We start from the raw sequence: 16,397 nt of genomic DNA, 5'->3' as shown, positions 1-16,397 counted from the left end.
GGAGGCTTTCACAGAACTGTGTATATGTTCCTGCACATATGTGTTAAGAGACCACTCCACTCCTGACTCCTGCATCTCCCCTCCCCAACAGAGTATATTTCTACAAAGATGTGCCAAAAGGTCACTCCACCCCTGACTCCTAACTCCCCTCCCCAACAAAAGGACAAAATAACAAAAACCCCTCTGTAAATAGCAGGGCACTACTGATTTTCCGGGCTCCCTGTCTGCCTAGTCTAAGGGCAGCTTTTCCTTCCTCTCTAATAAATCTTACTTGTGTGCTGACCTTGTCATCCTGTGAGTCAATTCACTGCCTCACAAGCCAATTCTCTGCCTCACGAGCCAATTCTTTGGCTAGTGAAGGCAAGGACCTTCAATACTGGCCCACAACAATTTTATGCTTGAAACTCATTCTCATTGTGATCAAAAATACTTTTGATTCAATATGGAGATCATATAATTGGAGACAGTACCATTCAGAACTGTCAGCTTCTGAGGTAAATATATACAACTCTGCCCATCCTGACATCAGTATCAATGCTATAGCTGAAAATCCCTGCCTAGGAAAGGAATTATAATTCTACCATTTCATCACTTTCTCCTCTCCTCTTGCCAAGTAAACCAGAAAAATTAATTTTTCAGGCTTATGTCAACTACCTGAATATGGAAGATATTAATGGGTTACTTTCCAACAACCATCCCTTTCTTGCTTGCTGTCAGGGCTGCAGTTTTGTTTGGAATAAGAGGTGATAGAATGGATTTTTATTTCCAATCCTTCATTCCACCTCTGTAGTGAATTATACACTCACACCTTTTGTCATGTGACTTTGTAGCACTTTCCATTGGAGTAAGCAGAATATATATCCCTGTCCCATTTGTGTTGAGCTTGGCTAGGTGCTTTGCTTGGCAAATGTAATGTTACTGGACATGATGTGAACAGAGACTCTGGTGTATTTGGGTGTGTACTGGCTTTTTGTGCATCTCCCATTTATCATAAGAAGAACATGCTGTAATTGGCCACTAGTGCCAGAAAAAAGATATATGTGAGGCAGATACCAAAACATACACAGCCTGGATCCATGCCCAGTCAATACTGAACAAATTCAGCAGTCATAGGTAATTTACATGCCCATAAGTAAAGAACAATTGTTTGTTCTTGTAAAAGACTAAGATGTTGCAATTGCTTGTTTTGAAGTATAGTAACACAGATGGCAATCTGCCCAGCTCCAGTGGATGAGTCACAATTGGACTAAGCAAATCCTCTTGTTGTTTTCCAGACACTTGATTCCTAGATTATCTTGAAGTTCTGGGTGGCCAAATGACCTGGTTTTATATGAAAATAATCTAGTGAGAACTTTTGGAAATTTTTGCTTCCCTTAAGTATCTAGTAGGTACTCAAAATTGTCCCTTTTTCCTTGCTGGAAAATGGAATGTCATTTTGAAAGCTTAAATAGAAAGATTAAGAGATGGAAATTCTGTAGCTCAGAATGATGGAGCAAACAGAAAGTCTGAGTTCCAGATGATAAGTGTTAGTGGCTGGCCAACATCAACTACCTATCTCTAGACTCCTAATTTAATCAGGGTTTTTTTTTTTCTTGCTCCCCAAGGCAATCCTAAGCTAATTTACTGAATATGTCAGTTTAGCTATGCTAGTCACTGTTTGAGGGGTGAGCAATGAAAGAAAAAATGGAGCTATGTGTTCCTGCCTCCTCACACAGACCCCAGTAAACCCATCTTCTCATTTATTAGTTTGCCAGAACCTGATGATTTTTGCTATGTTTCTGCTTTGTCAAAATGTATATAGCATAGTGAAACAATTGGTTATGGTTGCCTTTAAGTAAAAATGTGGTGAGGATTGATTTGGATACAGAAAAGTATATCCTGGCCAATAATCTTTCAGATGGTGATTTCTGAAAAGGAAGCTATGTCAACTATTGAGCTACACAGTAAGAGTATCAGTTTAAGGATTGCTATGAAGTGGTCTGTCTGTCAATGTGTTCTAGAACTGTGTGATGCGTGGGCACCACCATCTTCAACTTGTACTAGGTATATTCTTGGTGTGAATTTGGGATTTGGGTTTGCAATCAGAAAAAGGGGTAAAAATCAACAGAGTGCTGCCTACAAGATGTTCTCTTGGGAGAGGTGCAGAGATAGGTACGTGAACCAGAGAATTGATGTCTACACAGATTCCTGGAAAAACTATCCTATTGGAAAGCATTCGCTTTGGAAGAGCAAAATGTGGAATAATGGCAAACTATCTTTGTTCAAACAGGCAATTCAAGTGTTTTTCAGTGCCAGCCCCAAAGGAAGACATAAAACAGATTTCCTTAGCTGGAGAAAAACCTATTTTGGGTACTTTGCCCCAGCAGAATTCCTCACTGTTGGGGATGGCAGTCTCCAAGCCAGCCTACAGTTTAAGTTCTGTCAGTCATAGCTCCTTAAAACCAGCTGGTAGACCTAACTGGTGGGAATGTCAACAAAGAAAATGGACAGGAATGGACTAACAAAAAAAAAATCCTTGATGACATCTCTGTGTTTTTGGTGGAAAAATGTCATTTCCTCTGATTTATCTCAGAAGCCTCAAGGAGTGACGACAAGCCCAGTACTTTTGAAACTCTTCACACCTGGCTCTGTGATACCTGCTGTGCTTGAAAGATCTTAAGAACAGGTACAACCGGAACATGTTCAGGGAGTGCTAAAAACCAGGGCAGTCAGGGACAGGGTCTGGAATGCATCATAAATTGAACACTGAACTCTGGAAGCTTGAATTCTTCAGCAGAGTTTGGTAATCAGGAAGTTGGCCTTGTTAATTGTAGGACGAATGAAATGATTAGAGAGGCCAGAGTAGAAAACTTCTAAGTTCCCTATATATTCTGGTTATCAGTCCTTTGTCTGATGTATAGTTGGCAAATATTTTCTCCCACTCTGTGGGTGTTCTCTTCAGTTTAGAGACCATTTCTTTTGATGAACAGAAGCTTTTTAGCTTTATGAGGTCCCATTTATCTATGCTATCTCTTAGTTGCTGTGCTGCTGGGGTTTCATTGAGAAAGTTCTTACCTATACCTACTAACTCCAGAGTATTTCCTACTCTTTCCTGTATCAACTTTAGAGTTTGGGGTCTGATATTAAGATCCTTGATCCACTTTGAGTTAATCTTGGTGTAGGGTGATATACATGGATCTAGTTTCAGTTTTTTGCAGACTGCTAACCAGTTTTCCCAGCAGTTTTTGTTGAAGAGGCTGCTATTTCTCCATCATATATTTTTAGCTCCTTTGTCAAAGACAAGTTGGTTATAGTTTTATGGCTTCATATCTGGGTCCTCTATTCTGTTCCACTGGTCTTCATGTCTGTTTTTGCGCCAGTACCATGCTGTTTTTATTGTTATTGCTTTGTAATATAGTTTGAAGTCAGGTATTGTGATACCTCCTGCATTGTTCTTTTGACTGAGTATTGCCTTGGCTATTCGTGGCCTCTTGGGTTTCCATATAAATTTAACAGTAGATTTTTCAATCTCTTTAATGAATGTCATTGGAATTTTGATGGGAATTGCATTAAACATGTAGATTACTTTTGGGAGTATCGACGAGGATGCGGGGAAAAAGGAACCCTCTTACACTGTTGGTGGGGATGTAGACTAGTACAACCACTCTGGAAAAAAAATTTGGAGGCTACTTAAAAAGCTAGACATCGATCTACCATTTGATCCAGCAATACCACTCTTGGGGATATACCCAAAAGACTGTGACACAGGTTACTCCAGAGGCACCTGCACACCCATGTTTATTGCGGCACTATTCACAATAGCCAAGTTATGGAAACAGCCAAGATGCCCCACCACCGACGAATGGATTAAGAAAATGTGGTATCTATACACAATGGAATTTTATGCAGCCATGAAGAAGAACGAAATGTTATCATTCGCTGGTAAATGGATGGAACTGGAGAACATCATTCTGAGTGAGGTTAGCCTGGCCCAAAAGACCAAAAATCGTATGTTCTCCCTCATATGCGGACATTAGATCAAGGGCAAACACAACAAGGGGATTGGACTATGAGCACATGATAAACGCGAGAGCACACAAGGGAGGGGTGAGGATAGGTAAGACACCTAAAAAACTAGCTAGCATTTGTTGCCCTTAATGCAGAGAAACTAAAGCAGATACCTTAAAAGCAACTGAGGCCAATAGGAAAAGGGGAACAGGTACTAGAGAAAAGGTTAGATCAAAAAGAATTAACCTAGAAGGTAACACCCATGCACAGGAAATCAATGTGAGTCAATGCCCTGTATAGCTATCCTTATCTCAACCAGCAAAACCCCTTGTTCCTTCCTATTAATGCTTATACTGTCTCTACAACAAAATTAGAGATAAGGGGAAAACAGTTTCTGCTGGGTATTGAGGGGGTGGGGGGGAGGGGGAGGGGGTGGAGTGGGTGGTAAGGGAGGGGGTGGGGGCAGGGGGTAGAAATGAACCAAGCCTTGTATGCACATATGAATAATAAAAGAAAAAAAAAAAAAAGAAAATGTGGTATCTATACACAATGGAATTTTATGCAGCCATGAAGAAAAACGAAATGTTATCATTCGCTGGTAAATGGATGGAATTGGAGAACATCATTCTGAGTGAGGTTAGCCTGGCCCAAAAGACCAAAAATCATATGTTCTCCCTCATATGTGGACATTAGATCAAGGACAAACACAACAATGGGATTAGACTATGAGCACATGATAAAAGCAAGAGCACACAAGGGAGGTGTGAGGATAGGTAAGACACCTAAAAAATTAGCTAGCATTTGTTGCCCTTAACGCAGAGAAACTAAAGCAGATACCGTAAATGCAACTGAGGCCAATAGGAAAAGGGGAACAGGTACTAGAGAAAAGGTGAGATCAAAAAGAATTAACCCAGAAGGTAACACCCATGCACAGGAAATCAATGTGAGTCAATACCCTGTATAGCTATCCTTATCTCAACCAGCAGAAACCCTTGTCCCTTCCTGTTATTGCTTATACTCTCTCTACAACAAAATTAGAAATAAGGGCAAAATAGTTTCTGCTGGGTATTGAGGGGGTGGGGGAGAGATGGAGGGGGTGGAGTGGGTGGTAAGGGAGGGGGTGGGGGCAGGGGGGAGAAATGAACCAAGCCTTGTATGCACATATGAATAAAAAAAAAAAAAAACTTCTAGAGTGAATTTTAAGTTGTTCCTAATTGCTTTGAAATAAAAAGGATTAATGATGTTGAAACTTAAAACTAGCCACCAGGAGAAGATTTTAAGGATAGGATGTCTTCTAGGTTTGATGATCCCCTTGTCCACCTTCGGTTTCCTGAGTTTACTGAGTACACAAGGTGAGATGGCAGGCTGAATTTGGCCTCTGGACTGCCACACTACTTTGTAAGGCCTGACTGGGTCCCACAATGTCTAATGATTTTGAACATATGCAGCAATGAGTCTTTATTTAGCTGGATTTGATGCAGCTAATCTTATGGCCTTATGTGGGAATTCTAAAAGATGGTGTGACCAAGAAGTCCTTAAAACTATTCAAGATGGAGATGCTGATGAACTCACAGTAAGGCAATTTATTGAAGAGAGAAACCAGGATCCTTCTGGTACATATATGTCACTGAAGGGAGACAATATGAGAATTCCTTTAAAAGACATCAGAAGAACAAGGTCAAGACAATCCAGCAGCACCTGACTGTATTTGTGATCAGATCTTGAATTTAGAGGAATTAAGAGCATCAAGATCATGGGGGGTCAAGGCTGGGCTATTGTACAGTTCTTAGAGATGGAGTATTTATCCCAGCAGGAAATTCACATAAGGCCCTTACTTACATAGCTGTATGAAAATGGCTGAAGATTTTATTTCTACAGAGCACATTAAATGATGCTTCTGACTTACTCAGGAATTCCATTATCTGTTACAGGCTCCTACCCATTGTAAAGATGCATTACAGGTAAAAAGTGTTATCTACTATACAGTGAAAGATGTGTTGTTTATCTGAAATCCAGTGAATCCAGTTTTATCAAGCCCTGAGGGACTTAGAGATGCCTTAACCTCGGCACAATAGAAGTGAATTATTGGCAGCTGTTCAAATTCTTCAGGAAGCATTGCTGTGAACTTGGAGAATCATGTTGCCTCACTTTAAAAAAAGGCTGTCTAATGTAGATTTCTAGTATTTACAGATATTAAATGTTTGTGCATAGTAACTATTTGCAGAACATGCATCCTTAAAGCATGACTTCCTACCTACTGCAACACTTTTAGTAAACCCTAAAAAGCTCTTTTCAACTCTGGAGCAGACACCTGAAGTTATGCATCAGCTAAATGGTTGGACAGCTGAGTCAAAATGTATTTATAACTATTAGGAATTCCTTCATGCAATTAATTTGGGTTGTATTTAGTTTCATGGTTGTCTGCGTATCCCCTCCCCCTCCTCGGGGTTCCAAACAGCAATGAAAGGAATGAGCAGCTAGGAAGCAGTTCATGTTGTATTGCATAGGATTGGCATTATAGAGTGGATATCAACTATTGTTCAATTCTTGCAGTTACCTATCCTTAGTTAAATGGAGTCTTAATTTAAATGAAACTTTTCTAATCAAGTATTTACATTAAAACATTCATAAAATAAAAACTTTAGAAAATACTCTTGGTGAAAAAAAGTGATGCTATCATGAATTTGATCCCCAGCAATTGAAAATAAAAAGAAACGTGATGCCATCTTAGATCGTCACAACCCAATTAGCCCATTTACTGATACCATTTCCCAGTATTCAAGTTGTGCCATATGGCAGCAAGCAAGCCTTCAATTCATTCTTATACAATTGTTCAACTTGTCTGGTTTATGAAGTGGAATGATATTAATGATAATGATTACAGTTAACATATTACTAATATTATTGAGGGTTTACATAGATTTACATGAAATAAAAGTCCTGGACAGGGTTCTGGTTTTGGAGTCATAAAAATGGGACTAGAATTTTAATTCTATCACTTATTCATCATATGATTTTTGGCCACTTCTTTTGGGATATCTTAATCACTTTTCTGTCTACTTTTTAATTAACTAAAATCAAAGAGGAATTCTATAGGTGGTACAGGTTTATAATCCAAGGCCTGCTGAGGCAGGCTGATCATGAGTTCCAGGCCAGCCTGGGTTATATAGCAAGATTGTCTCACCCACTTCCTCAAAAAAAAAAAAAACCCTTAATACACCTTGTTTAAAGAAAATACCAAATTTATAAGACCAGGGATGGGTATAGGTAGATACATACAATGGCTGAAATATAGAGTCTGGGGCATCTGGTGACCAGAAGTCCCCACTCCTAGAGGGAACAAGGTAACAGATCAAACAGGGCTCAGGAACCAGAGATCAAAAGGCTTGGAAGTCTTGGTTCTTTGGTACTTGCTGTTCTAGGGGCTACACCCCAGCAAGGGTCTGGGAACCTTCCAGAGACCTGAGGGGAAGGAGAGTGTGTGTCTCTGTGGGTCCCAGAGGCTTCTCTCCACACAGCAGCTGCTCCTCCTACAGATAGCCTATATTATTAGGTAAGGCCAGGACTGAAACAACTCTTCCTGCTAGGTCCACAGCTTCAGGTTTGCCTCTCAAGATGGGGATGTGTCCTGGAGCTCCACCTTCCAGGCATGGAACAGATGTGGAAGAAGACCCAGAGGTTTCAAGCCATCATCTTTTTGGATTTACAACCCAAGCCAAAAAAAACTCTCTAGCAGTACAGTCCAAGATGAGCCTCAAGTCATTTTCTTGAATCTGTCATTCAATGGATTAAAAACTCTGGAAAATATAAAACCTGCAAAAAGGTAAAACAAACAAATAAAAAACCAAAACTGTCAAGTCTCACTACCTCTTGAATAACTTTGTTCAAGTGGAGAAGTCTCCATTGTTAAGAAGCTCCACTCCCTCATCCTCAGATGCAATTCTTAGTGAAATACTCAGAGGTCCTCAAAGAAGAAATAGGACTTAGCAGAGGCAGAATAAAGGGCCATTGCTGTAGATAGTTGTTTGTGCTCAATCCCAAATGAGTATGTTGAAACCCTAATCCTTAAAGTATTAGGAGACGGGACATTTGAGAGGTGACAGAGCATAAGGGTAGAACCCACATGAATAAGTAACATTAATATCTTCACAGAAGGCCTCCTAGGCTGGAGAACTCAACGGCTTTCTAGGGGAAATGTAGCCTTCAGCAGACAGACTGCTGGCACTTTGATCTTGGACTTCCTGACCTTTAGAACTACAAGAAATAAATTCTGATGTTTATAAGCCACTATGTCCATGGTATTCTGACGTAGCAAGCTGAACAGACTAAGAAAACTATATAGAGTTTGAAACCCTGGAACCACGAGGGCCATTTACAACATTCCAGATTTCCACCTCTGTCTACACTCTACATGGCCAAAGACGGGAGACAGAGGCAGCCCAACTCAAGTAAAGGGAGGTATCTGCCACCAGGTGCTTGTTAAAAACTTTCAACCTAAATAAAAGATAATTAGCCAGAGAGATCGTCACCAAGAATGATATTTATCTGATATAGCAGAGCATTGTAATGGGGATATTCAGGACAGAGGGAACTATGGGTGTATTCAAAGAGATTGGAGTAAGGAAATTTTTAAAAACAAAAATGAGAAGGATTACATAAACTACTTTGAGACACTAGTCCTTGGCCACAATAACTAATAAGAGCGGTGTCATTATGAGATTGAGCAGACAGTTGGTATACAGATATCACTGTGTATGGTTGTGGTGGCATCTGTGCAAGCTGGTGGTCTAGCCCAGTCTTTTGTGATAGTTATTATTAGGCGACCATGACCTCCTGGACCAATCACTGATTTTTTTGTTGTTGGTGGTGGTGTTATGGTTGATACAAGTGAATTGGTTTAGAGTTTGAGAACTTTTACAAGCCCCAGATGATGATATGGGGGCTACCCAACACATAGGGATCAGGGTCAGTTCCAGCACCAAGTCAGCTGGTGAAATCCTGGTCCTTCACACAGGTGTTGTATCTGGCTTTGGGAAGGCAGACTAGCAGGCCCAGGAAGGCTATGAGGGTGGTGATGCAAAGAGTGTGGGTGGCTGGTGCCATGCCAGCCGGGAAATCTACCCTACATCTGAGCCATCCTCTGCGTCATGCAGGGCATCCAGGGCCCTTCTACCAGTTGGGATGGCAACAAGTGCTATTGTTTAGGTAAGCAATCACCTTTCAGAGGGGTAGTTTCCAGGTATCCACCCAGATGAGCAGTGTCAGGATGATGATTGAGGTTTGCAAAACAGCAGAGGCTATGACAAAGTTAGAGGAAGTAGGAAGGAAACCACAGGGCCTTCTGAAGGTGAGGATGGGGAGGAGGTGAATGTCACTGGAACACTATGTAACTGGCTGGTAATGAGGGCACAAACCCTGACCTGCCCCTTCCCAGTTAGAAGGGGGATGTTTCAACCCAGGGCACTGCATTTGCAGGATGTCGGGGGGGTGAGTGAGGAGATGGTGTAGTGGTGGTGGTGAGAAAACCTGCTTGCTGACTTTGAGGACCCCAGTGGCTAAGGGAATGGGTGCCAGGGCCAAAACGAGCTCAAGTTCTGGCCCTTCCATTTATTAGCACTTTGACCTTAAGCACTTGACCTTCCTGGGCCTCAGAATCCTATCCTGCAAGATAGAGACAGAAAGATGGCATTTTAATGTGTAACTATCTCCTAAGGTATAGATTAAATAGCACCTGATGAGCCCCAAATAAACATTAGGCATTGTTCTCATTTTCGTTATGTTATTATTATACTTATTGTGCTCTTAAGAAATCCACAATGATTTCTGTGATGAGTTAATTCATACCTGACCACCCTCCAATCTCTTTACCCCCAGCACTGGGCCACCACAATATACCACCCCACACACACCTGTACTTGAGCAACCACTAGACTGGGACCCAGGTGGACATCACTGCAGTTCATGCCAGGAGAAGGTATTGTTGAACTATGCCTCCTTTTTAATGATATAAAATATTCTGCACAGCACAGGAGAATTCTCTAGTTGATTAGCATATTCAACGATGAATTGCCATTCTCAGTTGCAATCAAGGATTGTCAGAGCTGGGAGGCCTGTAAAATGACTCAGCTTACTCACTTTCCTGATGAGGAAACGGATGCCTGTGGAAGTTCAAGTGGCTTTCCCAGTAACTCAGCAGAGCCTTTGTCACTGAGCTGGGGTGGTGGTAGTGGCATACTTTCTTTACACCCTAAGAATTGGCTGGGTGCTCATTTTGTAATATTCGAACAGCAAATCTGAGCCAATACAGGCTGCTAAGGAGATTATTGATGCTATTGGGATGCTAAAAAAAGAAGCAAAAATATTCAGAACGGTCTAACTATCCACTAGAAAAGGAAGTTGGAAGAGTTAGGAAGGAGGCAAAATGAAGTATAAAAACAGCAAGTTCTTGTCCTTGGTGCAAGATAGTCTCAATTACAGGACATACAAGTAGAACTGTATTGCTGGGTTTTCAGTAGCTAATCACACCTCTCTCTGCTACTTTAGATTAAAAAAAAAAACCTGGACATAGATGATGCACTGTGTAGTGCTCAGTGTTTCCTTTAAGTTATCTCATAAAGTCAATAGGAGCCAGGCACCAGTGGCTCATGCCTGTAATCCTAGCTACTCAGGAGGCAGAGAAGAATCGAGGTTTGAAGCCAGCTTGGGCAAAATAGTTCCAAGAGACCCCATCTTGAAATAAAGGACTGGTGGAGTGGTACAAGGTATAGGCCCTGAATTCAAGCCCCAGTACCGCAAAAAAAAAAAAAAAAGTCAATAGGATTATTTTCTGCCAAGTTTGTGAGTTGAGGGGGTGGGATGACAGATAAGTGTCAACCAGGTTGGATATACTTGAGGGATGGAGTAGAATTCAGCTAGACATTTAGCTAGAAGCAGTTCCAAAACTTGATTCACTGCTTAACTAAAACTCATGGACCGCACTGTCCATGTTGCAGAATATACCACACCTTGGTGATTTCTAGGAGTACCTGTAGACTGGGAAAAAGCTTGTTTTTTTATTTCCACAAGCTGGGCTCTTTATTTCCACACTGGCTGTTGAAGGTAAGTAAAACCACCATTCTTCAGTCTCCTTCATTCAACAAATGTGAGTGCCTCTTGTGTGTCATACAGCATGCTCATCATTTCCTCTTTCAGTTTGCTCATAGTTCTGAGGACATTGTCAATGAGGAGTACTGACTGTAATGCTGTTCTCTGGGATAGTTTGTGGAGACTGAGGCCAGGAGCACTTAAGCTTTAGTGAGTATGGGATCTTCTCACTCACTTATTCAGAAACATGGTCTTTGTATCTGCTTGGTTCCTCTCCTGCTGCACCAAGGGATGCTGGAATTCAGTAGCAAGGCCATGGGTTGATTTTTGGATAGGGCCTAAAGAGTTTTGGGCCCTTTTGAAAATCATAATTTGAGAGTCAAGAAAGGGGCTTAGGGGACCATCTAGTGAAATTCAGTCCTTTTTATTTTAGAGATAAAAAGAAGACCTCAAATAAGTTTTCACAGAAGCACAAACTTAGGAAGAGGCAGAGCTGGAACTAGTGGTCTTCTGACTCCTAGACCAGTGCTCCTTCTGGCATGAACTCTGTCTACCAAATAAAGCTGGGCTCCTGGACTCAGATTTCATAACTGCAGATAGGCATTTCTGAAGGAACAAGACCTTTAAATTTACTTTCCTCTGTGAGCTTGAGTATAAAGTCAATATTTGCATTTAAAGTGCTTGTTTTCAGAGCCCGTACCATCCTTCCGTTAAAGCAGGTAACCACTGAGTAGCAGGGATTATAAAAACTCAACAAAACAATAGGAGGAACTGGTGTACTTTCATGTCTGATTATTTCATCTTGTGAACCAAGTGCTCTGATCTCCCAAGGAATTTCTAAGCTAAAGGTATGTGGTGCCTGAAGATGGGAAACTAAGATAGTCATTTCTCCACAATTACATACATGCATGTGGATTAGCATGGTAAAGACCAGTTTCTTGGCTTTGAGGGCCTGGGATTGGAGTGGGGCTAGACTGCATCCCTCTGGCATGTAATTGAGCTGTGTAGTCATAGAGCAGCAGAAATGCAAGGGGTTATTTAGTTTCATTCTACAATTTAGAGGAAGGAATTGTGACTCAGAGATTAAGTGGTTTGCTCATGGTTTTTGGAAAAGAACAATTTAAGCCATATAATCATTGATTTCATCATTGTGGTTGAGTGGCTCAATTTGATTGTATTCTTTCTTTCCCCATATTAGTCTACTATCAAATCTTGGTTGCAGCTATTTCCTTTAAATCTGAGGTATTCATCAGTGATAATCCACCTGGGGTCTTACATCCTTCCCAGGGCTTATCTTTCACCATTTCAGTGAGGCTTGTGTGATAACACTCTTTTTTTCTTTTCATATTTTGAACTTTTGCCCAGGCAAATGGTCCTCCTATTTCTGGCTCCTGAATAGCTAGGTTTATAGACATGCACCAGCATTCCCAGACTCAGTCTTGTTATTATACTTTTAAATAATTTATATATCCATTTAAAATCAAGATTAAACAAATGATCATTGAGGCATTGCTCTTGAGCAAATATGACTTCCAAGAAATAAGATAAATTATTTAATGTGATATTAAATATTTTCCTTACCCACTCAATTGGATTTAATATTTCTAGCTAAACAATATTTGAGCCAGGTGCCTGAGGCTCACTTTGTAATCTTAGCTACTCAGAAGGAAAGTGATCAGGAGGATTACAGTTCAAAGCCAGCCAAGAGCTAATAGTCTGAGAGACCTTAAATCAAAAAACCCATCACATGTATGGAAGAGTGACTCAGGTGGTAGAGACATGAAGCCTGAGTTCAAGCCCCAGTACAATTTAAAAAAAATCCATCAAAAAAAAAAAAAAAAAAAAAAAGAGCTGTGGGAGAGGCTCAAGCCGTAAGTGTTAGGTCCCTAGCATTCTTGGGGTTGGTGGAAGGTACCAAGGCTAGCACCAAAACCAGACCCCCTGATTTATGACCACTTGTTTCTTCCTGCCTGATTGTTTCTCAGCTTGCAAAACAACCCAGGAACTTCCAGTTACTCAACCAGCCAGGTATGTTGACCTGTTCCATCTGGTGGTCACAGATAATCAGAGACCAGACTCTCTCTCCCTCCCCCATGGCTTGGCCCCTACTATAAAGCCCACTACCAAATTCAGCCAAGCCGCTTCACTCCAAACCCAAGAGTGACAGCCCTGCGGTCTGGATTCCTAATAAATCTTTTCTTTCCACACATGGCATGGTCTTTATTCGGCAGGACCTTACATCTGGTGCTGAAATCTGGGAGAGGTTAACAGGATGCTCTGGCCTGGGGCTGCTCCCTTGGCCTTCATGTCCTGCCCTCTCCTAAACCCAGACTGCTGAATTGACCCCACGTGCCTCTGGACTGTGGATTTCAGACCTTACTGTCTTGCTGGATTTTCCATCCATCATTAGCCTTTCTCTTCCATGGCTCTCCACCTGACCTACTCCTCAGACTCTGTGTCACCCTCCTGCCAGGGCTACCTGCTCTGCCTGGTCTGGAAGTTGTAGCGCTATGCCAGGTACACCTCTCTCCGCCTGCTGGGTGCCCCCCACTTAGCACAGGGACACCTGGCTAACTGGTTGGGACATTTTCCATTGGATGGCAACCCAGGCCAGGGACATCCGCCCTTGGGAACCCGTTCGGGTGACACTCCTATTCTCTCTCACTCTCTCTAGTTCTCCCTCTCTGTTTTCCTTTCCTCTGCCTAGGATGAGAGCTCAACAGCCCCTCCAGCTTACTGTGACCAAATGGCAACCAGACGATTTTGCTCTCCTTGCCTGAGTCACGTAAGAGAGGCTAGATCTTGACCTAGATCTGTATTGGCCTGAAGGGTAAACTCACCAAGGCACCTGCCTCTCTTTCTCTTTCTCTCTCTCTCTCTCTCTCTCCTTCTACATTATGGGGACCTCCATACATTAGACGTGTCCACCAGGATGCCTTCTTTGCACCCTCCCCCTTGGTCTCCAAGACGATATAAAGCCTAAGTGACTGATTTTCACACACTTCTAGATCTTGACAATTTCTGCCATCGCAATGGCAAGTGATCCGAAATTCCATTTGTCCAAGCTTTCCTTTCTCTCTGCTCTCAACCCTCCCTGCTCCAATCTTGTAACGCTGTTCAAATCCTCCTTGCCAGCGACAACCCCCCCCCCAAAGTCTGTGTCTCTCTCTCCCACTGAACCCGTCAGAAGACTCTTCTCTTACTTGTGACCTCACAGGCTCCATCTGCCCACCTCCCAACTCCTCCTGCCAGTCTTCTACATCAATCTCTTCTCCCACCCTATCCTTCCATGACTCAGACCACCCTTATTTCACCCCTGCTGGCTCTCCCAAACATCTGCCACCCTCTTCCCCTTCTACAGTAGTCACTATTGACCCTGACCCATCGGCTCCTCAGGAACCAACACCGCCAGCCTTGCCCTCAGCCCCTGCTGCACCCTCACTCTTCTCCTCCCCACCTGTGTCCCATACCTGCTCCAATACCTCCTCCCAAGCACGCCCAGCCCATCTCTACCCACTCTTGGAGGTAGTAGGAGCTGACGGCATTATCAGAGTTCATGTGCTCTTTTCCATGACTGACCTCTCTCAGATTGAAGAGATTTAACTCCTTCTCTAATAACTCAGCCTCCTATATTAAAGAATTTAAATACCTAACCCAATTATTCTTAACTCTCATTTTATTTCCCAATCTTTCCCTGATATTCTAAAAAAACTTAAACAGGCAGAGGATGGTCCTCAAATCCCCCAGGGAGATCTTGGGAAAATGGCATTTAAGGTATTTAACAACTGAGATGAGACTTGAGACCAGCAAAAGGCCCAGATCTTGGCAGCTGCTGTGAGGCTACCTCCTCCAACTTTGAGACAGGCCAGACCACACACGCCTCCAGGGGCCTGGTTTAAGTGCAACCAGACAAGACATTGGGCAAAAAACTGCCCTTCACCTCACCCGCTGCCAGGACCCTGTCCACAATGTGGCCAGAATGGACACTGGAAGGACGACTGCCCCTCTTTGTCTCTGCAAGGTAGGTCAGTCTCCCACTCCCTCTCTCAACAGAATGAAGGCCTCATGGACCTCTTGGGCCTGGCGGCAGAAGACTGATGTGGCCCTGGGACCTTGGCCCCCTTCATTATCACCTCAGAGGAGCCCAGGGTAACTGTCCAAGTAGCAGGTAGGCCTCAATCATGTACTTGGTGCTATCTGACTTCTCAGGTAAGCTTTATCCTTCACAGATGTCCATGGTGGGGGTGGATGGTCTCATCCACCAGCCAAAAAGGAAAGACAGTTTTATTTAAATTTAAAATTCTTATAAAAGTTAATTTTAAAATACATTACAAAGTAAACAACTGGAAAGGATATAGATAGGTATTGAATGTATTTTTGAGAAGTTGAAGGAAAAAGGAATGGTTTTTTGGATGAGAAAGGATCTTGTAAAGAAGAGTCTGTCCTAAAGATTGTTTCAAATAGGAAGGATAAGGACAAACCATCAAAGGATTTAGTATGTTGTATGAAGGTCTGAGTAAGTTTTAAAAGTGTATAATAAAAGCTTCAGTGTATGATAAAGTTAAAGTTGACTATAATCTAAGAATACTAAATCAGAGTTCATTTATGTACTTGCTCATGCAAAGGTCTCTAAAATGACCACCTTATAACTTTATCTAAATATGATACAAACTTTTACAGAGTTAAAAGTGTCAGTTTATGTAAAATAATGAGCTAAAGCTCTTTTTTATCCGAAAGTACTACATTTAACCTGCATTCTGACAGCCTCTATTTGCCTTTAAAGGTCCCACAAATGCTTCATAGCAACTAACCTGGTCAGTTTTGCCACAAGAATTTAAAGACAGCCCTCATCTTTGTGGACAGACTCTAACCAGACTCATTAGGTTGGCACTACCCAGAGGCCACCCTTCTTCAATATGACTTACTTCAGTGCAGAGCTACAGAGCCCCTCATCTGCAGGGCAAATGAGTCCTTTTTAAAACTTTCTGGCCTCTGGGGATACAAAGTCTCTAAGAAGAAGGCTCAATTATGTCTCCCTCAGGTCACCTACCTGGGTGTGTTCTTAAAGGGACAGACTCACTCCCTGAGTCATGAGTAAATCAACCCAATCCTCTGTTTCCCACTTCCCCATACCATAAAAGCAGCTTAAAGCTTTCTTGGGAGTTACAGGATTTCACAGAATCTGGATCCTAAAATACAGCCTTCAGTAGATACCTTTTTATGCTCCTCCTAATATTCCTATTTGGGTCTTAAATAATGTATGGCCACCCATTTCTCTTAGAAAACTTGCCTTCAACAGACTCTGCTCCTCTGGCTGACCTTATCTT

General features: G+C 42.1%; 1 pseudogene; it reads left to right on the top strand.

The window, feature by feature from the left end:
- The first annotated feature begins 1,956 nt into the window (after window positions 1-1,956).
- Window positions 1,957-6,028, top strand: LOC109692022 (lysine-specific demethylase 3A pseudogene; annotated as a pseudogene).
- The last annotated feature ends 10,369 nt before the right edge of the window (window positions 6,029-16,397 follow it).

Source organism: Castor canadensis, chromosome 4 (genome assembly GCF_047511655.1).
Source record: "Castor canadensis chromosome 4, mCasCan1.hap1v2, whole genome shotgun sequence".
NCBI lineage: Eukaryota > Metazoa > Chordata > Mammalia > Rodentia > Castoridae > Castor > Castor canadensis.
This window is presented reverse-complemented; position numbering and strand designations above follow the sequence as displayed.